Below are 25508 nucleotides of genomic sequence, written 5' to 3'. Positions count from 1 at the left end.
AAAATTCAACAATTCACAAAGTGCTTAACACAAACATGTCATATTTCATATATGGTATTTAAAATAATCTGGATAAATTAAGTCACAATTTATTATTCATAAAGGAAGCAGAAAGCCAGTTCATAGCAGGTGAGATGCCTTGGAGAGTGCTGAATACATAGGAAAATGTGCAACCATGACTGCATGTTGCCACCAACCAAAAGCAAGAAATATCAAAGTAAATTCTCATTCCTGAGTGCAAAATAAATCCTATCTGAAAACAGCCTGTCTACAGTTAGAAATGATGAATTCTGAGAAATTCTGAAAAATATAAAGAGACTAGGTTTCAATGGAAATTTGTATCTGTCTTCTAGTTTGAACATCTTTCTCAAGATCTTGAAGAGGTTAAAAAAAAAAAAAAAGGAAAGCTGGGGCAACTAAGTAGTTAAAGTGATATTTTGCCTCCCCAAAGGAGAGACTTGTCCTATTTATTTTCATATTTATTTATTCACTCATTCACTCATTTAACAAATCTACAATAAGCATCTACTAGAGTGAATCATGGAGAAGGCAATGGCACCCCACTCCAGTACTCTTGCCTGGAAAATCCCATGGGCGGAGGAGCCTGGTAGGCTTCAGTCCATGGGGTCGCTAAGAGTCGGGCATGACTGAGCGACTTCCCTTTCACTTTTCACTTTCATGCACTGGAGGAGGAAATGGCAACCCACTCCAGTGTTCTTGCCTGGAGAATCCCAGGGACGGTGGGGCCTGGTGGGCTGCCGTCTATAGGGTCACACAGAGTCGGACATGACTGAAGTGACTTAGCAGCAGCAGTAGAGTGAATCAAGCCAAGATGCTCTGGATATCCTTGGCATTCGTAATATATTTCATTGATGAATGGATGAATCAACAAGCAAATGAACAAACGTATGTGACTAACAGTAAAGTGAGACACACACCCTAGGAGTCCTAACATCATCACAGCTACCTGACCATCCACACCTCGTGGTGTGATCACAGATCACATGTGCACACTTTTCCTTCAAAGCAGCTCCTTCAGCTTCTTCTACTGGGACAGTTTCCCAGGGATCCAGCAGCTACATAATCACCAGATGCTGGAGAAAGGCAGGTCTATGATGCTAAGGGGGACCACGATGGGTTCTACCAATGGGCAACCGTTAGAGGGCAGCAGAGGATGTGTTAAGCAGCAGTCAAAGAGCATTTCGGGCCTTTTAATCAAGACTGGGCAAACTACACTTCATAGGAGATTGTAACTGATGATATGAATGGGTGCACTGGAACTCCTCTTTCAATAAGTATAAATCAACCAGTTTATTTGGAAAATTTAGTTATTCTTCGAAGAGCATTTTTAACAACCAGTGAAAACCCATTAGGATAGCCGAAGGCTAACTAAATCATCTCTAATGAGTCTACATCATGTAGACACATAATGGCAATGAGCAAAATCAGAATGCAGGCTCGCTCCCTTCGCCTTCTATTTCCAGAAGAAATACTACAGTTGTCCTTAAATTCAGATTACAAATACTTTCAACTAGTGTTACAGAGCAACAGCAACCTTAGATGAAGACAAGTAAGCACACACAGAAGTACTAAGTATTGCCCAGCTGGGCACATCGCCCACATATCCATATGTAAAATTAGGCAGAAGGAAGCATCACTCAACTTTACAAAAATATATCAATAAAGCAGATCAACAGTTAAAAACGTGTGTCATTTTTGTTACTGTAGGTGCCAATGTATGATTATTAATCTGGGTTTACAATAACATTGACAATTCTGAAAGAAAACCAAGCTTTTGGGATAGACTTCAAATGAAAATGATAAAATGCTTAACTTTCACAACAGTACAGATCTATCCAAAACAGTAATTCTTCTAAATAAAATTGAAACCTGAAGTATCCTCGTTTGACACCATTTTTACAGATGGGTCAGGACCGAGTTTATTCCATGAGGGAGGGAGAAAAGAAGAAAGGGATGAAGGAAACAGAAAAAGTTCCAAGTTTTCCATGAAAACATAACCTACTTTAAAAGACAAGAAAATTCTACAGAAAAGGTCCAATGGGACATGAGAAGTCCTACACTGCATTTAAATGTCAAAAAATTTAAAGCTAATGGTAATGATATTCTGCCACTTAAAAACCCTTTTCAAAAACAATACAAGCAAGTACCCCTACATCATCACCCTTGCTGCCCCTTCTCCTCAGGAGCCAGACATGCGTATGTTCAAAAGCAAAAGGGAACTCAGTTCTTTAAGGACTTCCTCACCTCTTGAGCTAGTCTACCAAGTCCTTAGCAACTGCTAACCTTCATTTTTTGAAGGTTCAGCTTCAGAAGGTCCTTTATTGTATGACTTTTTCAAATTTTTGGCTTTTCCTATCTATGTTAATTTATAAGTAAATCCTTCCTCGCCAAAACCAGGGCAGCAAAAGGAATACTACTTTAGAGAAGTGAATGAGGCTGATGGAATTCCAGTAAAGACATTTCTGGCATCCCCAGCTCTAGAGTACCCCATGGCTACAGAGTCTTTACCTGATACGAGAGCTCTCTGAAGTGAACTCTCTTCATGCACAGCTTTTGCATCTGAGTATCACACTGAGCTCCAAGAAGCCTGCACCACTTCCTTCCCCAGGGCAATGGATGTGCCCACCGAGTCCACCTGCTGCGGAACAGGTCTGTCTCAATCATCAGGGGAAGCACGTGATAACAAACTCATAATCATATTTCTAGATCCCATCCTCTCTTTATCTCAAAATTTCTCTGGGTCATCATTAAATCTGTTCTCTACTGACCTTTATCCTAGAAAGAAGTGTTCCTCCTCTATACTCAGCAAAGACATACATACTTTTCATTGAGATAATCTCAGGCTTTTAAATCTAATTCAGACATATAATTGTCTAACAGACTGAATAAAAGTATCATCCGGTTCCTAATTTTTGTTTATATAATGAAAATATTTGGTACATCAAACAGCACACTGGAAAAAAGTTAAAAATGTGTAATAGTACAAAACAAAAGTTTAAAAAACCTAAGTTAACTAAAGATATGGAAAACTATTCACAAAATGGAAATTATTATGGCATTACCCAAGTAGAAAGAAGCCAGTGGAACATGTGAAAGTTATTTTCCATCAGACAAAAAGTCCATTAAAAAAAAAACATAACAATGTATTTTTGAGCCAGAAACACAAACACAATACTGACCATACTGCAAATCCCTTAACTTGTTCAGTAACTAAACAGTCACATCACAGTTATACATGCAGCCAAGTAACTCAAGACATATGGAAAACTACGTACAAGATGAGCACCTCTCTTTCCCTCAGAAGGCCTGCTAGCAATACTAGGTATCTTTCCCAAGCAGAGTCCTCCCCCACTGAACACCTTTCTGCCGTGGGACTCTGTCCCTGGGAGGTGTTCTCTCAGAAAGGCGGTCTGGTGCAGTGATAAACATCATGCCCCAGGGCAAGGGTGTGACTAGGAGGAGCCACTTACTAGCTAGGTGGTTTGGACAATTCCTTAACTTTTCTTTCATGGGCATAGTCACTGAATCTAACTCATCAGACCCAGGATTCGGTGAGCTAATACATGTGCAGTGTTTAGTATACTCTAGAATGGTAAGCACTCAATGGCATCTATTATTAACAGCTCAATTTTCCTTCCTCCACCAGCTACTATTTAGCTTTCTACCACTGATTCTCCACAGAGGCCACAGCCAAAGCATTCCCACTGAGGCCTTCTTGGTACAACATACTAAAACGGGAACAAACATATTCCAAGTAGCTTGACACATCTTGGCATTTTTTTCAAGTTTCAAGAACATAATTTCCCCCTCAAAACAACATAATTATATGCATTGCAGGTAGATTCTTTACCGTCTGAGCCACCAGGGAAGCCATAATTACATTAATATCCCCATTTTTTCTGATGAGACTGAGGCACAGAGAAATTAAGTAATTTGCCCAAGGTCAGACAAAAACTAAAAATAGATTCAGAACCAGTGATTAGAACCATAGAGGGCATCTACTTCAACTTTTTCACCTTACTGATAAGGAAACTGTCTTAGTACACGCGGGCTGTTATAACAGAAATATCATAGATTGAATGGCTTATAAACAACAGAAATTTATTTTTCACAGTTTCATTCAGGCTGCTAAAACAAAAATACCCTAACGTGGGTGCTTATAAATAAATTTATCTCCCATGGTTCTAGAGTCTGAGAAGTCCAAGATCAAGGCACAGATAGATCCAGTGTCTGATGAGGGCCCCTTCCTGGTTCTTGGGGGGCCATCCTCTACGTCCTTACTTGGTAGGAGGGCAAGGGAGCTCCCCGGGGTTTCTCTTAGAAGTGTACTAATCACCTTCTAAAAAGTGAAGTGAAGTGAAGTCGCTCAGTCGTGTCTGACTCTTAGCAACCCCATGGACTGCAGCCAATCAGGCTCCACCGTCCATGGGATTTTCCAGGCCTACCCAAATACTATCGCACTGGCGATTAGTTTTCAACATATGAATTTTGGGAAGGATACAAAAATTCAATCTAGAGCAGAAACTGAGATCTATAAACATAGATTCACTGTTCTAACACTGAACAGCACATTGAGTAATAACATGAAACCCAGACTCCTAAAACCCTGCACAGGGCTTCTCTCCTCTATACTGTCACATAATAAAATCAAAATTAAAAATACATGAATTAACAGAGAACCATTATTTCTACATATGTGAATAATTTCTTAAAATAAATGTCCCCACAAAAACTTACTCACAAACATTCACAGCAGTATTATTCATAACACTAAAGACATGAAAACAACTCAAATGTCCATCAATTCTGAATGAATAAACAAAATAAGGCACATCCATACAACAGAACATTACTAAGCAATTAAAAAAGGACTGAAATATAGATACATGATACAACATGGATGAACCATAAAACATTATGTGAAAAAAAATTATGCTAAGTGAAAGAAGCCAGACACAAAAGGTCACAAATTGTATGATTCCATTTATATGAAATATCCAAAACAGGCAAATGCACAGACACAAAGCAAATTAATGGTTGCCTGGATCTGGGTTAGGTATGGGGAATGACTGGTGATGGGCACAAGGATTCTTTCTTGGGGTGACGGAAATGTGAAATCAAATTGCAGTGATGACTCTATAACTCTTTTAACATATTATTGATCAGAGATGTATTACTACATCTTTTGTTACCCCAACGTTATTGACCACAGACATTTCAATATTCACTTTCATAACAAGTCACCAGCCACAGGCATTAGTTTCTGCAAAAATCCCCTAGTCAAAAAATGTGTTACAGAATCATTGAATTGCAGCCTTCGAATGGGTGAATTTTATGACCATAAATTTTATTTTAATAAAGCTATAAAAAAATAATTAAAAAACCAGAATTGAACATTTTATAAATCAGGAAAATCTGAATGAAAGTGATGTGCACTTCAAGTATCAAAAAATAAAAACTAAAAATACATAAGCATTTGTTCCAGAAAGTCTATGAACTGAACTGTTTATGCTGAACAATTTATCCCCAACTTTTACTATAATTAGAATACCCTGCTATGAAAGAACTTCAGCTACAAAGACAAATTTCTTTCAACATTGTACATTCTGGATGGTGTAAAATAAGAAAAGATTAAATGGATTAAATAGAGGGGAGAAAGGAGAGTGTAAGCAATAATATTGATACCATTTTTACTTTACAGTTGCCCAAACTATCACTTTAAGGAAATTGGCACTACAAAAGGGCATTTAGATCTGCTTTTTATTTTTAAGCTACAGGGACATTTATAAACACTGGTCTCTTGGACTTCCCTGGTGGCGCCGTGGTAAGAATCCACCTGCCAGTGCAGGGAACATAGGTTCAGTCCCTGGTCCGGGAGGATCCCTCATACTACGAAGCAACTAAGTCCCTGTGCCACGACTGAGCCTGTGCTCACCAGCCCACAAGCCACCGCTACTGAGCCACATGCTGAAAGTATTGAAGCCCGTGCGCCTAAAGCCTGTGCTCTGCAACACGAGAAGCCGCAGCAATGAGAAGCCTGAGCACTGCGATGAAGAGTAGCACCTGTTCGCTGCGACTACAGAAAACAATGGAGATATAGTGTAACCAAAATAAATAAATGAACAAAATTTTAAAAATAAAAAATGGTCTCTTAGGGCATCTCAAAGCTTTCATACAAATATACATAAAAACATCCAAGATTTGAGTAAAGATTAAATATGTATTCCTTTCAACAGTATCATATGTCCTAAAACAAATCATCTGCTTTTGAGAAAAGTATAAAATATGCCTCTGAATTAAAATAATACTAAGACTTTTCAGCATCCCATAAAAATCAGAGGCTTAGAGGATCAATGAATGCAAATCACCTTAAAACATCACCTACACTTGAAAGGTGGAATGTGAAATTAGTTATCTGTATATTTCCTTATGCACACTCTGTCGTGTCCAACTCTCTGCAACCCCATGGACTGCAGACTGCCAGGTTCCTCTGTCCATGGGACTCTACAGGCAAAAATACTGGAGTGGGTCGCCACTTACTACTCCAGGGGATCTTCCCAACCCAGGGACTGATCCCATTAACTCCTGCGTCTCCTTCACTGGCAGGCAGATTCTTTACCACTGAGCCACCTGGGAAGCCTAGGTATAAAAGGTACATTTCCTTATATCTCCAAATAAAATAACAATGACTAGTATTATTGAAAATGTTCTATATATAATAGTAAAACAATATTCGAGTCACTTCACCTTCACTGCTTCATTTGTAACTCACAACTCTGAGACTAGGATTACTGTTATTTCCATTTAACAGCTAAGGAAACTGAGGCTAAGTGAGATGAAGAGAGCTTAACCAGCCCAAGCTCATGCAGTTAAAAAGCAGCAAAACTGGCATTTAAACCTAACGCTGCATCCAAGGCCTAAGTGCCGTTACTTCTCACGCTCTTGCTTAACACAGTGACCTATATTATGGTATGAGTAAGGAGGGCCTTCAGCATCTCTCAAATAGAACTGCTCATTTTTTTTAGATGTAATGACAGTAAATTTATGTCTATTAAAAACAGTGCCTTATCTTTTATTGATGACACTTTAACATTTACAAACACAGTATGTCTGGGATCTGCATCAATGATGGGGAGGGGGATATGCATGGAGTAGGACTGGTCATATTGACAACTGTTGACAGTCAACAGATAACGGGTAAACAGTGGTTCATTTTACTACTCTCTCTGCTCTTGCATCTTTGAAAATGTCCAAGATACAATTAAGAAAACTAAGTCTTTAAACATACCAATACTGTAAAAGAGGAAGATACAATCTTTAACAACTTTTTTTACATTCAGCAATATTTTCCTTATTTCAAAGTCAAGAGACAGGAAACAGGCTACCCATAATTTTAAAAATTTTTCACATATTCACCATCATATCCTAAAGTTCTTCATGTAGAAAGATCTGAGTATTTGGTCTCCAGCTAAGACTGCTGAGGAGGAAGAGACCAATTCTGACACATGCAATAACCAGAAGATAAAAAGACGACGGCAGGCAGGCAGAATGCCTACTTTCACCACTGCGTTGGAACTGCAGACTTAATTCCTGTCCCTATACATTTGTCTCACTTTGTGACTGGAGGCATTTTTTCAGAAGTCTCCCTCTCACTGTATCATACTCTTTTATAAGTAATTAAAATTATTAAGAAAAGCAAAATTTATGTCCACAATAGGCATTTGCTGTGATGGATGAACAGAATGGCTGGTCAGAAGACAGGAAGAGCTCTTGGTGGAGACTCAATTAACTACCATATTGTTTGACTCAGAAAAGAACGAGAGTCCAAAGGTTTTGCGTATAACATATTAACACATAAGAGCATATTTCAAATTTAATAACAACTTGTTTTATCTATACAGTCAATAGAGCCAAAAAAACTTACTTCTAAAATCTAAAGTAGGTATTAGCTAGCTCAGCCGTTTGAATGTGTCTACTTGTTTGCCCAGGACAAAGCCTGGCACATGACCAACACACAATAAATATTCGTTGAATAAACTCCCTTCTTACAGTCCTGCCAGCTTTCTCATTTAGGTGTCACTGGGCAAAATAATTAGGAAGGAGGAGAAGCAGCAAGGGAAAAACAAGCTTAATAATTTTACCTGACAAAGCACTATGAACAGAGCATGCATTTGCTCTGTAGAGAATATTAAATTACATAGTTCAGGGACCTTTACTGAAACATCTTGGGGCCTGGCCCATCGGGATCATGAATGAAGAGAGACATTTTATAAAGCCTTCTTTATGCTGAGCCAACTCTTAATTTTGGCTTTTAGAAATGGCTTGTTTAACTTTACTACATTTATAGTCCAAGTGAGTTTTCATTATCTATTTTCAACACTTGGGAAAAGTTACTATTTAACATGAACACTTTTTCATTTTCGGAAGTTGCATCTCCACTTTAATCACAGCATTCATCATCAGCCCCTCCTCCACCTTACCTTCTCCCTTTAACATCTATAAAATACTTCGCAGTTCCTAGTTCTTTCTTGCTATATTTAAATGGCTCCTGACTTGGCACCCACATCTCACCTGGCAGATCATCTGATCTGTAGAACCCACAAAACCACCACAGAAGAAACTTCAGACTCCTCTGGATAGCCAAAGAAGCAGCTTTTGACAGCAAGTATTTCTAATAATTGAAACAATATCATGTCTGCCATCAACGAATACTATATTCTGGAAGGAAGATGATGGCAACAGCAATTAGAAAGAATACTATTTTTCTGTTGGGACACACAACATACAAAATTAATTTTTTTAAAGTGAGAAGCTATATCAATTATTTACTTTACAGAAAAAAGATGTAAGTTTAAAAGGGCTTTCTTGAACTGGCTGCTACTTCTAATACAAAGTTAGGTAAGGAGGCAACAAAGCAGCCACTTCCCATTTTTAATGACTTCTGCACTGTGTGTCTGGAAGCCCTGAAAACAAGCAGAGGCAGCAGGGTATCATGAGGAAGAACTACAGTCAGACTGAGCTGGGGTCAAATCCTAACTCTGCTCCTTATTAGCTGTGTGACCTTAAGCAGGTGGCTTCACCACTCACCCTGGCTTCATACCTCAAGAGGGCCCAGCTGCCATTCTGTATAAGGCGAAATCCCAGAATTCTCTCAATAAATCCCTTTTTAGCTTACATTCAATACAATGGCTTCAATCCTTAAAATTACAGGGACTAAAACTAAGACAATCACCCTCCTGAACTCCCTCCTAAGAGCCTCCCCACTCCTAGGAATCTCCCTTGATACCCATCAACCCAACACCGAGGCAAACTGAGGGACGGACAATCCTTTCCCCTACAAGAGGAAATAAAGACAGAGGGAAAAAAGCGCGCTTTGCAACAGTAACAGAGGGAGTATTCTTAAAGTAGGATTCTCGTAAGTCCCTAAGACATCAGCCTTGCTTACAGAAATGCAGAACCATGAGCAATCATCATCTATATAAAACTACTACAAAATTAAATCAGAACAATTATGCTGATGAAAAATACCTCTCCAAATCAGTAAAAAGCAAAAAACGTTAATAAACATTCCAGGCTCAACTGTATCTCCTTAAACACGAATTTGATATACAACAACAATAAAAAAACCCACTTTGGATCACAAATTTAAAGCTGAAAAACAGAATGAACAAAATAACAGAAATGAAAGAAAAGGTGAAGAAGATAAAATTCTATCAGAACTGAAGATCAAATCACAAGGTGCTCAAGAATAAATACAAATAAAACCTATAAAAGGCATTGAAGAAAACAGTAAAAGAAGAGAATGAAAATGACATGATGCAGTAAAACACAGAAAGCTTTTGAAATGAAAGATAGACAAAGAAGATATAATTATGTGTAACTTGAGTACCAATAGAAGAAAAACAAAACATTAGAATATTTAAACCTATAATCCAAATGAAAGTGTCTCAGAAACAAAAGGCCCAACAAGACATAATAAAAGAATCCAGTAGGCAGAAGACTGACCTGCTACAGGGAACTCCAAGACAACAGTCACAATGAAACTGCTCAGACTGTAAAAATAAAAGGGAAATAAAACCAGGAATTTCAAACAAAAGGATCGAATGACTTGTAAGTGCAAGAAAATTAAGACTGGGATCAGATTTCTTAAAAAAACGACATAAAGAACAAGACCACATTTGTAAGCAAGGAAACAAAGTGTGAACCGAGCTGTCCTTCCAGTGTCAAGGCTACAGAAAAACAACTTTAAATATGTAAGAACAGGGAAATTGTGTTCACAAGCTCTTCTGTAAAAATCTACTAAAAATTGAGATAGATCTAACCAGTAGGTGACTGGGAAACTGCAGCCAAAGACGATAGTGAGGACTTAACAAATTTAACTGTAAACCTAAGTGCAAAAACAAATCTGCGGTTAGGTTTGAAGGCAAACTAGGTATAGTTCAACTAAAAACATTGGGAGAAGAGAAAAAAAGAAAAGCACAGAATAAACTCATTGATTATTGAAACAGCAATAAGGTAAGGATCAAAGCACACCATTAAAAACTAAAACAAAGGACAGTAGAAAGTTAAACATGAAAACAAGGAAGAGGATGTTTTTAAAAGGCGTAAGCACACAAGTAGCTTCTATAACAAAAACAAAAATCCAAAATGTCCAAAGACATTTTTAAAACGGAAATGCAAGTAAAGCATATTGGCAGCTAAACGAATGGCTAACTGCGATGGTGGTGGGGGAAAGCCCCCAGTAAAAGCACATCACAAAGAAAATACAACAATGCCCGTGAAACGCACTCAGTGGCGCATGAGTCTTCGTGACCCCATGCCAGGCTCAATGCATACGGGAGTACATAACACACAATGACAAAACTGAGATTGAATTCAACAATCACTAACAGAAAATCATTTTTTAATGCAGCTCCTAAAAAGGAACTAATGCTTTATGCAAGAGATAACCTAAGAAAGGTGGGGTAAAATAAAGGTGGAGGATTAAAAGGTACAAACTATTATGTATAAAATAAACTACAAGGATATATTGTATAGCACAAAGACTATACCATTATTTTTTAACAACCATAAATGGAATATAACCTTTAAAAATTGTGAATCACTGTTCTACATCTAAAATTTACATAATATTATACATCAACTATATCTCAATTAACGGAGAAGGCAATGGCAACCCACTCCGGTACTCTTGCCTGGAAAATCCCATGGACGGAGGAGTCTGGTAGGCTGCAGTCCATGGGGTCGCTAAGAGTCAGACACGACTGAGCGACTTCACTTTCACTTTTCACTTTCATGCATTGGAGAAGGAAATGGCAACCCACTCCAGTGTTCTTGCCTGGAGAATCCCAGGGACAGGAGCCTGGTGGGCTGCCGTGTATGGGGTTGCACAGAGTCGGACACGACTGAAGTGACTTAGCAGCAGCATACGTCAATTAAAAAAAAAAAGATAACTTGAAACAAAGTAAATCAAAAAGACTAAAAATTAAAGAGAGGCCACGGCATATCAAAAAAAATAGAGTAAAAAAGAAAGAGGAAAAAAAAGCAAAAGTAGTAATCCTGATACTGAAGAATTCAAATCAAAAAGGCAGCTGAAACATGACAAAAAAAACCCATCTAATGCTAGCAGCCATATTATACAATTAAAATATAAAATTAAGAATGCTTATGCATCAAATACCACAGCAACCACCTTCAAATGCAAAAACTACAAGTAATGCAGTAAAACTCAGAAAAATAACTTGAGTAATATGTAAAACTAAGGCTCATGAGTTTAGCTGAGAATACAAACAACTGACATAACATAAAAAGATAAATCTTATGTATTACACTTTGTTATTGGTGGTGTTTAGTTGCTAAGTCATTTCTGACTCTTTGCAACTCCTTGGACTGTAGCCCTGCAGGCTCCTCTGTCCCTGGGATTTCCTAAGCCAAGAATACTGGAGTGGGTTACCATTTCCTTCTCCACAGGATCTTCCTAACCCAGGGATGGAACCCATGTCTCCTGCATTGGCAGGTAGATTCTTTACCAGTGAGCCACCAGGAAAGCCCATCAAACTTTATACCTTGATAATAAACTCATTCTCAGGTGGATCTGAATAATGACCAAAAAAAGAGGGGGAGGGAATCATATACTCTTCTCAAAGAAATGAGGAAGAAATAATGCAATGGCAGATCACAAGTCTAATAAAATCAAACATTACTAACAGAATTGAAAAACAAAAGGTCATTCCACTCTAAAAATTTTTAATTGTCTACTATTAAAACTTTTGACACAGCAAAATACAAACCAAAATTATAATTTTCTAAAAAATGATACATTTAATTCACTGAAAAAAGGAAAACCTATTACATTTAAAATAAACATTCACAGTAATAAAAATAAATTCCTCATTCAACAAGAACAATAAACTAAAGCAAAACACAAGGATGGAAACAATAAAGATTAAAAAAGAAATTAATGAGGTAATTTCTAAATAAATCAAAACCTTAGAGTTCTTTAAGGAAACAGACAAAATACATATGGGGGAAAAAAGGAGAAAACAAATATACAAAATAACTGGGATGATACACTTTCAACACATTTTGCAAGATTATTCATTTCAATATTACTTGTCATTAGAAAATACAGTTAGAAATAACATGAACTTCCACAGTGTAAGAACAACTAAGTAAACAGTTGGTAAAGCCATACAACCTGCTACCTGCTAAGTCACTTCAGTCGTGTCTGACTCTGTGCGACCCCATAGATGGCACCCAAAAGGCTCCCCCGTCCCTGGGATTCTCCAGGCAAGAACACTGGAGTGGGTTGCCATTTCCTTCTCCAGTGCATGGAAGTGAAAAGTGAAAGTGAAGTCGTACAACAGTCACACTCTAAAAATGGACGGAGATCCCCATGAAATAATACAGATACCCAGTCTAAGTGGAAGAGACAAAGTGCAAAAGAATAACTGCAGTGTGCTACTTTTTGTACAAAGAGAAAAGAAGAATATATACACGTACATGCTCATCTTGTGCAAAGACGAATTTAGACTAACTGCCTATGGGAAGGAAGAGAGAATGAGTAGAAAGGATGGGGGACTGGAAAAGGAGCAGAAGAGAATGGAGGGAAAACTAACACCCCTCTTTCTGTACAGTTCTAAATGTGTATAAGTTCTAAATTTGCATACTCAAATAACAAAATTTGGAGAAGGCAATGGCACCCCACTCCAGTACTCTTGCCTGGAAGATCCCATGGATGGAGGAGCCTGGTGGGCTGCAGTCCATGGGGTCGCTGATGGTCGGACACGACTGAGCGCCTCCGCTTTCACTTTTCACTTTCATGCATTGGAGAAGGAAATGGCAACCCACTCCAGTGTTCTTGCCTGGAGAATCCCAGGGACAGGGGAGCCCGGTGGGCTGCTGTCTATGGGGTCACACAGAGACGGACACAACTGAAGTGACTTAGCAGCAGCAGTAGCAGCAATAACAAAATTAATAACAATGACAGAAAAAAAAAAAAACTCTAAAAGAGAAACTGAACAAAGAGATGTCTCTAATGGCATTTGAAATGATGAACATCACACTACAGAGGAAACGGGGCAGGGAGAACTAATCCAAGTAACTTTAAGGCTAAACACTCTCAGGTTATAAAGAAAACAAACAAAACACCCAAATGAACACTGAATTCCAATACATGTTTTTTCACTGTGTTAAAGATAAGCAATTCTGGGGACTTCCCTGGTGGTCCAGTAGTAAGGATCTGCCTTGCAGTGCCAAGGATGTGGTCCACTCCCTGGTCAGAGAACTGCCACATGCCTCTGAGCAACTAAGCCCTTGCACCACAACTAGAGAGTCTATGGGCGGCAACAAAACACCCCACAAGTTGCAATGAAGATCCTGTGTGCTGCAACTGAGACCCAACAACTAACCCTAATCTTAAACCTCACACAGCCAAACGAATATTAAAAAAAAAAAAAGATTAACAATTCTGAATTGCTTGATGTGTATTCCAAGATGGAACAAATAAGTAAGTAAATTGTGGATAACAGGACCTACAATTTTCACTGTCAAAGAAGGGAGTTACAAATATGGAAACTAGCGAGGGAGATTCGGAGAAGGCAATGGCACCCCACTCCAGTACTCTTGCTTGGAAAATCCCATGGACGGAGGAGCCTGGTGGGCTGCAGTCCATGGGGTCGCTCGAGTTGGACACGACTGAGCGACTTCACTTTCACTTTTCACTTTCATGCATTGGAGAAGGAAATGGCAACCCACTCCAGTGTTCTTGCCTCGAGAATCCTGCAGACGGCGGAGCCTGGTGGGCTGCCGTCTATGGGGTCGCAGAGTCAGACACGACTGAAGCGACTTAGCAGCAGTAGCAGTAGCAGCAGGGAGGGAGATTACAATGAACCTCATAATGACGGCTGGAAAAAAGTAGTATGTACTCATAGTTTTCACTTAATATAGGGGATGTCTATGTGTGTCCCCTAGCTCTACCCACTGGGAAGGCTCTGACAGTTGACTTTATGTGTCAGTTGGCCCAGAGTGGCCAGATGTTTGATGAAACATTATTTTATCTCTGCAAGGATGTTTTTAGATGTGATGAACATTTCAATCAATAATGTAAAGCAGACTGCCCTTCATATCACCAGTGGGCCTCATACAACCAGCTGAAGGCCTAAACAGAACAGAGACTGACTCTCTCCTAACATGAAAGAATTCTCCAATTAGACTGCCTTTGGACTTAACTTGCAACATCATTTCTTCTTGCCTAATGGCCTTGGCACATTAGTTCAATGGACCAGCAAACATTAGTTCTCCCTGGGTCTCTCAGCTGCCAGCTCACCCTACAGGTTAGATTTGCCAATTTAATCACATGAACCAATTCCTGGTGATAAATCTCCTTATACCTCTTTCCTATGAGTTCTGTTCCTCTGGAAAATCCTAACAGGGGCCTAAAATCTATGACCTCTCAGTAGCAATGAGCACAAATGTCTAGATCATGATTTCTATTTACTACTGCTACTATAAAGAATCAAGCTTCCTTGAAAAATGGCAAATTCCAAGGCAGGAATCTGCACAGAGTACAAAAGAACCCTGAAATATCTTGATTTATGAGTACACATCAGAAGGACACAGAATGATTCAGGTAAAAAATATTGTCATTTGTTAAAATTATTAAGCAAGATTTTATGAGACACAGGGTATTTACAGAGTCTCAAAGTATTTCCCCAAAAGATGCCTATTAATTACAAAGAAAAAAAACTGATTTTTTAGTGGAAAAACCTGGAGGACATCACACCAGGTGACTGAAAATTACATTACCAGTAATGAAACAATAGTACGGACCTTCAGATACTGTACACTGATACACTTGTATAGCACATGCTCAATTGCTCAGTCATGTTCGACTCTTTGCAATCCCATGGACTGTGTAGCCTCACCAGGTTCCTCTGTATATGGAATTTTCCAGGCAAGAATACTCCAGCGGGTTGCCATTTCCTACTCCAGGGGATCTTCTCAACTGGAGATCAAATCTGCATCTCATGCATTAGCAGGCGAATTCTTTACCACTGAGCCACCTGCAAAGCTCTCAATTGTGTAATATTCCAGTCAAAAATGCACAGCCTAAATCTAATCAGGAGGAGACATCAGACAAATCCAAATGGTGGGATATTTTTACAAAATAATTAAACTGTATTCTTCAAAAATTTTTTTATCAAGAAACAAAGACCAAGGAAGTGTTCTAGATTAAAGGAGATTAAAGACATATGGCAATTAAAAGCAACAAATGATCCTAGACTGAACCATTTACCCAGAAAACAAGTTTTTTTTTCTCTTTTAATCAAAAGGACATTAGGAAATTCAGAAAATTTTTAATAAAACTGACATAGTGTTATATCAATGTCAATTTCCCAATTTTGATGATGGTACTGTGATTATATAAGAAAATATCCTTGTTTTTTGTGAAGTATAAATGGAAGGATTTAGGGGCAAAGGGCCATAAAGTTAGCAAATTGCTCTCAAATGGTTCAGGAAAAAAAAAAAAAAAACTACTTATTGCTTTATGAAAAGCAACTGTGGCAAAAAGTTAACACTTGGGGAATCTATGGTGAAGAAAGAGTACATGGCAATTCTTTGGATTATTTTTGCAACTTTTCTCCAAGTTTGAAATTACCTAAATATTTTTATTTGGGTAAAAATACAGTAGTATTTGATAACAATGCTTTTTTACATTATTCCCCAACCATATGTGTGCACCCACACACACATATTAAAGCCAAAGCCAAAAACCTGAGAGGTTTTTCTCTTCTTATAACCTCTAGCCAAATGGCCACATAATCTGCTGAATCCATCTCCTCTTCTTTTCAACAGCACTATTGATTATCATATAACCTCTAAATGATTTCCTGACTCTGCACTCTACCCTTTCACACACTTGCAAAATAAACCACCTCACTGCTGCTGCTGCTAAGTCGATTCAGTCGTGTCCGACTCTGTGCAATCCTATAGACGGCAGCCCAGTAGGCTCCACTGACCCTGGGATTCTCCAGGCAAGAGTACTGGAGTGGGTTGCCATTTCCTTCTCCAATGCAGGAAAGTGAAAAGTGAAAGTGAAGTCACTCAGTCGTGTCTGACTCTTCTCGACCCAATGTACCGCAGCCTACCAGGCTCCTCTGCCCATGGGATTTTCCAGGCAAGAGTACTGCAGTGGGGTGCCATTGCCTTCTCCGTCTCACTTCTCTACTTTAAAATCTTAAATGGTCTCCATGGCAACCCTTCTACATAGACTTAAGTTTTCTGCAGCTCATGCCCTTGCCTCTCTATTTTGTGCCCTTCTCATGTGGAAGAAAGCAAATGCAGTGCTTTGAACCTGCAATGCACTTGCACTGTTTGTGCTTTGGTATATGCTCTCTATGCTGAAATATCCTTATCTATCCAATCAAAGAAATTCCTATTTATTCTTTAAACCTTATCTTAGCTTCCCTTCCCTGTGAAACCTTCCCTGACACAATACACAGTGTGAAGATATAACCACTCTCTGGTTCCTTAGTGCTAATATTTACTCTTATACTATAATATCTCTATTACAAATAGCTCCACTAAAAATTCATTTTATTGGGTTCCAGAATCACTGTGGAGGGCGACTACAGCCATGGAATTCAAAGACATTTACTTGCTCCTTGGAAGGAAAGCTATGACAAACCTAGACAGCATATTAAAAGGCACAGACATCACTTTGCTGACAAACGTGCACACAGTCAAAACTATGATCTTTCCAGTAGTCATGTATGGATGTGAGAGTTGGACCACAAAAAAGGCTGAGCACCAAAGACTTGATGCTTTTGAACTTCGGTGCTGGAGAAGACTCTTGAGAGTCCCTTGGATTGCAAGGAGATTAAACCAGTCAATCCTCAAGGAAATCAACCCTGAATATTCATCAGAAGGACTGATGCTGAAGCTGAAGTTTCAATACTTTGGCCACCTGATGCGAAGAGCTGACTCACTGGAAAAGAGCCTGATGCTGGGAAAGACTGAAGGCAAAAGGAGAAGAGGGCAGCAGAGGATGAGATGATTAGACACAATCACCGACTCAATAGACATGAATTTGAGCAAACTGAGGACAGAGCAGCATGGTGTAATGAAGTCTGTGGGGTCTGCAAAGAACTGGACACTACTTATGACTGAACAACAGCAAATCTCTATTACCTTATCACACAGTATAACTCCCATTCTGAGGTGAGTGGGGATTCACTGACAGAGGGACCAAGTCATATTTATTTGCTGAACTACTTAGACTAGACTAGGTCCTCAAGAGTAGGAAATGTTAAGAAAGTCTCTATCTACATGTTGAAAAGTAAAAGCTAAAAAAAGAAAGAAAATGAAATTTTAAGACTAATATACCTTTCACAGGGAGATGACATATGTTTTTGCTTGTTATATAAGTTAGAACAAGCCCTAGACTTAACTTTTATGCAGTCATCTCTGGAAAACAAATAATCTGACACAATTTTCCAATTTTTTATTTTCTATAGTTTGATGATAAAGAACACATGTTGTTCAAAGCCTTTTAAGTTATGAACTGTGACTAAAATAAAGTTATAGATATAAAACAGTACAAAACCAAAAATAGTTTCACTTTATAATACTTAAGTACAAGAAATATCGTTTTGGTCAAAGTGCTTTAAATGCAGTAGTTTCTGATTTAAACTGAATTGTATAAAAAATCTAATCACTGCTTAATCTTACTTTTCCTGATATGAAACTAAGCCAATTACATAATTTTCTATCAGAAAGTTTAAAGGAAAATATTACAGAAGATTGGTTCATTCGTCCTCCTTTCCAATATAAACATTACAGGGATAAATAAAATTACTTTCTTAAGAAATGGATCCTTAATCACATAATAATACATGTGAAAGCTTCCATGAAGAAAATAGTATCATGTACAAATATGCAAAATCATGACTGTTACTGACGTCTTCAATACCTCACGCTCCTGGTTTTTCTAATAGCAATCACTTTGTCTTGGAGACCTAGCATGTGACCAGCCCTTGATTGCCTTGCCATTCCTACATGTTTCTATCATAGCCTGCATTTCCAAATATAAAATTTAACATCTACTAAAAGTATATATTCCAGAATGTCAGGGACTGAGGCAGTTTAACTTTCCATTATGCAACCACCCCTTTTCTACAAGTACCAAGTACAGCATCTAGAGCACAAAGGAACTCAGTAAATGGAAGACAAATGGCTGAGTTAGTCTGGAAGGATAACAAGCACTGGTAATCAGACATGTATGCCAAAAATGGAAACGGGCTATAAGGAATAAATCTTCAATCTCCCCCAGGGCTTAGGAGTACAAAGATGTCCCCCAGGCCTGCTCACCAGACAGAAGTGTCCATGGGAGTTGGCATCTTTATTTCCTACCAGAGAGAACCAAGATACAACCATGGTAAATAGATTTTGAAGTGAATCTATATGTATAATGATATTAACAAGCCTCTAGAAAGCTGTTGGCATTATGATAAAGACTAGTATCTTCTCTTGATTTTCCCTTAGATATCCTAGAATCCTTCATTATTTTCCTTCAAAATTCTTAGATCCCATTAAAATATACACGAAATAAGACATTATATTTACAGAATAAACTACATTTAGAAAAACAGACCTGACAGGTACTAATTTGAAAATGAACCAATAACTTCGTCACCATCATTCATTAAAATTAACTTAATAAAGTATAAGTTCTTTTGCAGTAGTGCCCTCAGTCACACCAGTTCCTATATGAAAACTGCAAATTTATTACTTAATAAATTACTAACTGTAGGAGAAAAGTCAATGTTATTTTATAATTCTTTTGATATTCTTCTTATAGAGTAAGTGTAAGTAAGTTTTAGTCGCTCAGTCATGCCCGACTCTTTGCGACCCCACAGACTGCAGCCCACCAGGCTCCTGTCCATGAGATTTTCCAGGCAAGGATCTGGAGTGGATTGCCATTTCCTTCTCCAGGGCATCTTCCCAACCCAGGGATCAAACCCTGGTCTCCTGCACTGCAGGCAGATTCTTTACTGACTCAGCTACAAGGGAAGGCCTATATTCTTCTTATAGAGGTCATACATAATAAGCCAAACTGAGTAAGTGTCCTTAAAATAAAGAATGAACTAGAGCACCTAATTTCTTCTTCCTCAGAGAAAAGGCTTTGTTGTCACAAAAGTTAATTGAATTCTTGTCTTTGATCCTATTTTTTTTCTCTGTATTTTCTATTAACTGACCTCTTTTTTTTTTTTTTCCTTCCTTTGAGTTGCTTTTTCCTTAGTTGTAACCACTTTTATTATTGAAATTAAAAGCCCTGTTAACCATTTTAGTCAAGCATACTAACTACCTAAATGTCAAATGTCTACATCAATTTTAACATAGGACATTCAAGAGTGCTATGCTTCCCAATCACTACGAATATCTGATTTGTCAGTTCTAGTACAAATTCCTTGTTTACAATCAGGCTAAGATACTATATTCTTTCTATGTATCTTAGTTTGACCCCCCCCCCCAAAAAAAAAAAAAAAACTCAAAGTCAGATTAATACTATTAATTTAATAAACAACTCTAGTTTAAATGGACTGTATAACAGGATGCTACATTATCTCACTGTTCTTAAAACAATCCTTTGTTTAAAAAAAAAGTGAACTAAATCTTCAAAAACATCTTAGACCTAGTAATTCTAAGTACCTTAAGGAAATATTTTCACAAAGTATCATCTTCTCTTTGTAAACTAGATATTTCATATAATATTTTATACCGTAATCACATCCATGAGTCATTTGCAGGATGTACAACATGCTTTTTAAAACTCTGCTAAGGTTAAAACACTGAAAGACAAGGTTCAAAGCTACATAACTGGAAACATCCCAGGACAAAACCTTAACAGTGACTGAAATCACTGATGTCCACTTACATTTTTTGATAATCTAATTCTAGACCAGACCAGTGGTTCTTTTTTTTTTTTTTTTTTGCCTCAGAGGACTTCTTTAATGGTCATATGCAGTTCTTTTTTTTTTTTCAATGTCATCATCTCCTTTATTTCATTTTCTTCTTTTTTTTAAATTTTATTTAATTTTTAAACTTTACATAATTGTATTAGTTTTGCCAAATATCAAACACAGCTATGTATTAGGACCACTATGGGACCTTTTAAAAAATATCCACTCCAAGCTAACTGAATCAGAATCTCTACACTTTGGAGAAGGCAATGGCACCCCACTCCAGTACTCTTGCCTGGAAAATCCAATGGACGGAGGAGCCTGGTAGTCTGCAGTCCATGGGGTCACACAGAGTCGGACACGACTGAAGAGACTCAGCAGCAGCAGCAGACTTTGTTCATAGGAAAAAGGTTTACAAACCTCCCCAGCTGACCATAATATACAGTTAAGATTCAAAACCATTGGCCAGGTCTTTATAATTATTAACACAGACTAAAATATAAAGTATCATTTAGCACTAATAATATTGTATTTTAAAAGAAACATCATTCAAAATATACCAATATTTAAGTCCATTATTCAACAAAGAGTAAGTCTCTCACAATCATTTGCTGGTGTTGCAGATATTTTAAACAATTAAAATTATAACAATTACCTTACTTTAGTAGGAATACATAATTAGTATAACATAGAACATACAACGTTTTATAATCATTTCAGCTTCAAATCCTCTGAAAGAACTGATGATGCAGTCAACCACCTAGCAGAGTTTGCAAGTTACAAAGTAGCCATGAGATGAAAGATTGGGGCATTTCAGGCTGAGAACAAACTGGTGAAGACCATGGTATAAGCCATTGCTGGTGGCTCAGATGGTAAAGAATCTGCCTGCAATGTCAGAGACTGGGGTTTGATCCCTGGGTCAGGAAGATCCCCTAGAGAAGGGAATGGCTACTAACTCCAGTATTCTTGCCTGGAAAATTCCAATGACAGAGGAGCCTGGCTACAGTCCAAGGGGTCACAAAGTGTCGAGACAGGACTGAGTGACTAATACTTTCACTTTCCTGGCATAAAGACAGTAGGTGCAGAATCTGTTTATAACGGAGGGGAGAATTCAATATGATGGTGTGCTGGAGACAAACAGGAGTGGTTGGAAATGGAAAGAAAAGCTATGACTGTGTATGGACTGGAAAGGTCTCTGACCAAAGAAGAAACTTAAATATTCATCTAAAAGGCAATGGAGTCATTGGAAGTTTTTAAAAAGAAATGACAGGATGTTTCACTTCCAAGACGATGGAATAAAGTACTTTCCTCTGTTCTTCTAGGGCAATTGAAAGCCCTAGACATTACAAACATTACACATAAAACTACTATTAGAAATCTGTAAAAGGTAAAGAGAAGAAGGAAGACTGCCCAGGAACCTCAAGACCTGAGGAACAAGTCATATGGTGAGATCTCTGAGTTTTCTTTTTGCCCCATGTATCTCAGACTCGCAGCTGAAAATCTGACAATGTAGAAATACCAACAGGCAAAGACAAAAAGAAACGCAAAAAAGTTTGTTCTCTTTAGCCAAAAGACCAGGTAGGGACAGTCTAGTAAGACAGAAAACTTTTAGGCAATAACAGTACTACTCCAGCTAACCACTATGCAAAAACCCATGACCCCATCCCCACTCATGCCAGCAAAGGCTGAATGGGAAGCCCAGGCTCCCACCCTCACCAGGCTGTAATGAGGCATATTCAGCACCAGTGTCATGGAAGGTCAAGGAGGGCTTCAAGACTATCACCTCATAATGAGCCCCTGTATTCCAGCACCCCTCATCCTTGCTGTGTCACTGGAGGCCACGTGGAAAGCTGCCAGAATTATCTGACAAAGATCTTGGAGCAGCCATGAGGAAAAGGCTTCAACAAGCAACTATGCACAAAAGTACCGGAAAAACAGAAAGCCGCAGAAAAAGAAACAGAAAAGCTGAGCAAAGAAATAGAAGATATAAAGAACCGAACAGAAATTTTAGAACAGAAAAATATAATAACTGAATAAAAAAGCTAAGTATATGGACTCAAAGCAGAATGGTGGGGACAGAAGGAAGAATCAATAAACTAGAAGAGAGTAGAAATGACCCAATCTTAACAACAGAAATAAAACAGAATGTAAAATAAATGAAGGGATCCTCAGGGATATGTGGGACTACAACAAAAGGTATTTGTGTCACTGGGATCCCAGAAGTAAAGGGAAAAAGGGACAACGGGTGCCTGAAGTAGTACTGGGCTGCCCAAAAAGTATGTTGGGTTTTTCCATAAGCTTATGGAAATCTTATGGAAGATTGGAAAGATATGGAAAAACCCAACAAAATTTTGGCCTAACCAATCTTTGAAGAAATATGGCAAGAGACAGAAACCTACAGGTTCAAGAAGCTGAGTGAACCCTAAGGTGGATAAACCTAAAGAAGTATACACCAAGTCACAAGTCCTTTGGTCATGAGGAAGAAATCAAGAGCTTTTGATATGAAAAAACTAAGCCAATTCATCCCCCACAAACGAACCCTAAGATAATAACTACAATAAGTTCTCTGAAGAGAAGAAAATAATAAAAGAAGGAACTTCCAAATATTAGGAAAGGGAAAATAGTAACCAGAACTACGGTAGTGGATTTCCCTGGCAGTCCAGTTGTTAAGACTCTATGGTTCCACTGCAGGGGGCAAAGGCTTGATCCCTTGTCAGGCAGATCCCACATGCCATGCAGCAGGGCAAAAATAAAAACACACACACACATACATATATGTATATGTGGGTAGATACAATAGGCTTTCCTTATCCTCTTCAGTTTCCTAAATTATGCTTGATAGTTGAAAGAAAAGTTATAACCGTCTGATGTTGTTCTAAATGAACATACAGGAAACACTTTAAGACAATTATATAATAAAAGGGAGGGTGTACAGGGATACAAAGGAATTTAAGGTTTTAATACTTCACTGGCAAAATGATAACAGCAGAATGTAATAAGTTATGCATATATAATACCTATAACAAACACCAAACATCCAATATATAGAGATAAATCCAAAACACAACAGATAAATCAAAATGGAATTCTAAAATATGTTAACCCACAGAAAGAGAATAAAAGAAAGTAAAAATAGAGATAAAGAGAAAACAAAAAATAAAATGGCATACGTAAGCCCTAATAAATCTAAAGATACATAAAACATAAAAGCCTAAATATATTAAGACATATTAGCAGAGTGAATTAAAAAACATGATCCAACCATATGATGTCTACAAGGAACTATGTATGTCTATAGGAAACTTACTTCAAATATAACTATAAAGGCAGACTGAGAGTAAAAGGACTGAAAAAGATATATCATATAAACATTAATCAAAGGAAAACAGGAATTTCTATATTAGCATCGGATAAAGTAGACTTTGGAGCAAAGAAAATGATCAGAGAAGGACAAGCATGTTATTGAATGACAAAAGAGTCAATCCATCAAGAAGACACAACAATCCTAAATGTATCAACTGAAGAATTAAAAAATATGTGAAGCAAAAACTAAAAGAACTGAAAAGACAGATAACTCTACCGTCTTAGTTGGAGACTGACATCCTTCTCTCAACAACGGGTAGAACTAGAGAGAAATCAGCAAGGCTACAGAACTCAACACTACCAACCAACAGGACAGTCACGTGTACAGAACACTCCACCAAACAGTAACAGAACACATATTTCTTTCCAAAACCGCATGGAATGTGTACTAAGATAAACCATATTAATGTAGATCCTGGGCCACAGAACACATCCCAACAAATTAAAACGTAACTGAAATCACACAAAGTATTATGTTGGTGCAAAAGTAACTGCGATTTGGCATTGTTGAATTTTGCTGTTTGATTCAAATACATTCTTAAATAAATGCGGTTATGTCATACATCATTTTAATGTGCATTTCTTGCTTTTTTTGCTAATGACTTACTACTTGATGTCTATTTTATATTTATTTTAGACTAGGGAAATGATGCTAACAAAAAGCAAATTCCAGTAATTTTCTTATTCAAGTTCAAAATGGGTTGTAAGCAGCAGAGACAACTTACAACATCAATAACACATTTGGTCCAGGAATTGCTAAAGAACATATAGTGCAGTGTTGGTTCAAGAAGTTTTGCAAAGACGATGAGAGCCTTGAAGGTAAGGAGCACAGTGGTCAGCCTTAGGAAGTTGACAATAACCCAGAGGATCATCAAAGCTGGTCCTCTTCCAACTACATGAGAAGTTGCCAAAGAACTCAACACTGACCATTCTACAGACATTCAGCATGTGAAGCAGACTGGAAAAGTGAAAAGGCTTGAAAAGTGGGTGCCTAATGAGCTGACTGCAAATCAAAAAATCGTTTTGAAGAGTTGTCTTCTCTTATTCTATGCAATAACGAACTATATCTCGATCAGATTGTGACCTGAGATGAAAAGTGGATTTTAATACAACAAGATTGGGACAACAAGCTCGGCGGCTGGACCAAGAAGCTCCAAAGCACTTCCCAAAGCCTAACTTGCACCAAAAAGAGACCATGGTTACTGTTTGGTGGTCTGGTGCCACTCTGATCCACTACAGCTTTCTGAATCCCAGCGAAACCACAGCATCTGAGGAGTATGCCCAGCAAGTCAATGAGATGCAGCAAAAACTGCAACACCTGCAGCCAATACTGGTCAAGAGACTGGGCCTCAACGAGAACGTCTGACAGCACAACACACAACCAATGCTTCAAAATAACAAATCTAGGAAGTTCTGCATCATTTGCCATATTAACCTGACCTCTAGCCAACGGACTACCACTTCTTCAAGCATCTCAACAACTTTTGCAGGGAAAAATGCTTCCACAGCCAGCAGGAGGCAGAAAATACTTTCCAAGAGTTCCTGGAATCCTGAAGCACAGATTTTTATGCTACAAGAATAAACAAACTTATTCCTCAGTGGGAACAATGTGTTGATTATAATGGCTCCTACTTCGATTAATAAAGATGTGTTTGCGCCTAA

The 25508-nt window shown here is 38.0% G+C and overlaps 1 protein-coding gene across 3 annotated transcripts in view; it reads right to left on the bottom strand.

Annotated features, from left to right (window-relative positions):
* The window catches only part of SESTD1 (SEC14 and spectrin domain containing 1), a 152950-nt gene that overhangs the window by 105718 nt on the left and 21724 nt on the right, over window positions 1–25508 (bottom strand). The window lies entirely within an intron of this gene.

This window comes from Bos taurus, chromosome 2 (genome assembly GCF_002263795.3).
Source record: "Bos taurus isolate L1 Dominette 01449 registration number 42190680 breed Hereford chromosome 2, ARS-UCD2.0, whole genome shotgun sequence".
In the NCBI taxonomy this organism is placed as follows: Eukaryota; Metazoa; Chordata; class Mammalia; order Artiodactyla; family Bovidae; genus Bos; species Bos taurus.
Note: the sequence above shows the minus strand (reverse complement) of the source record. Positions and strands in the feature narration are given on the sequence as shown.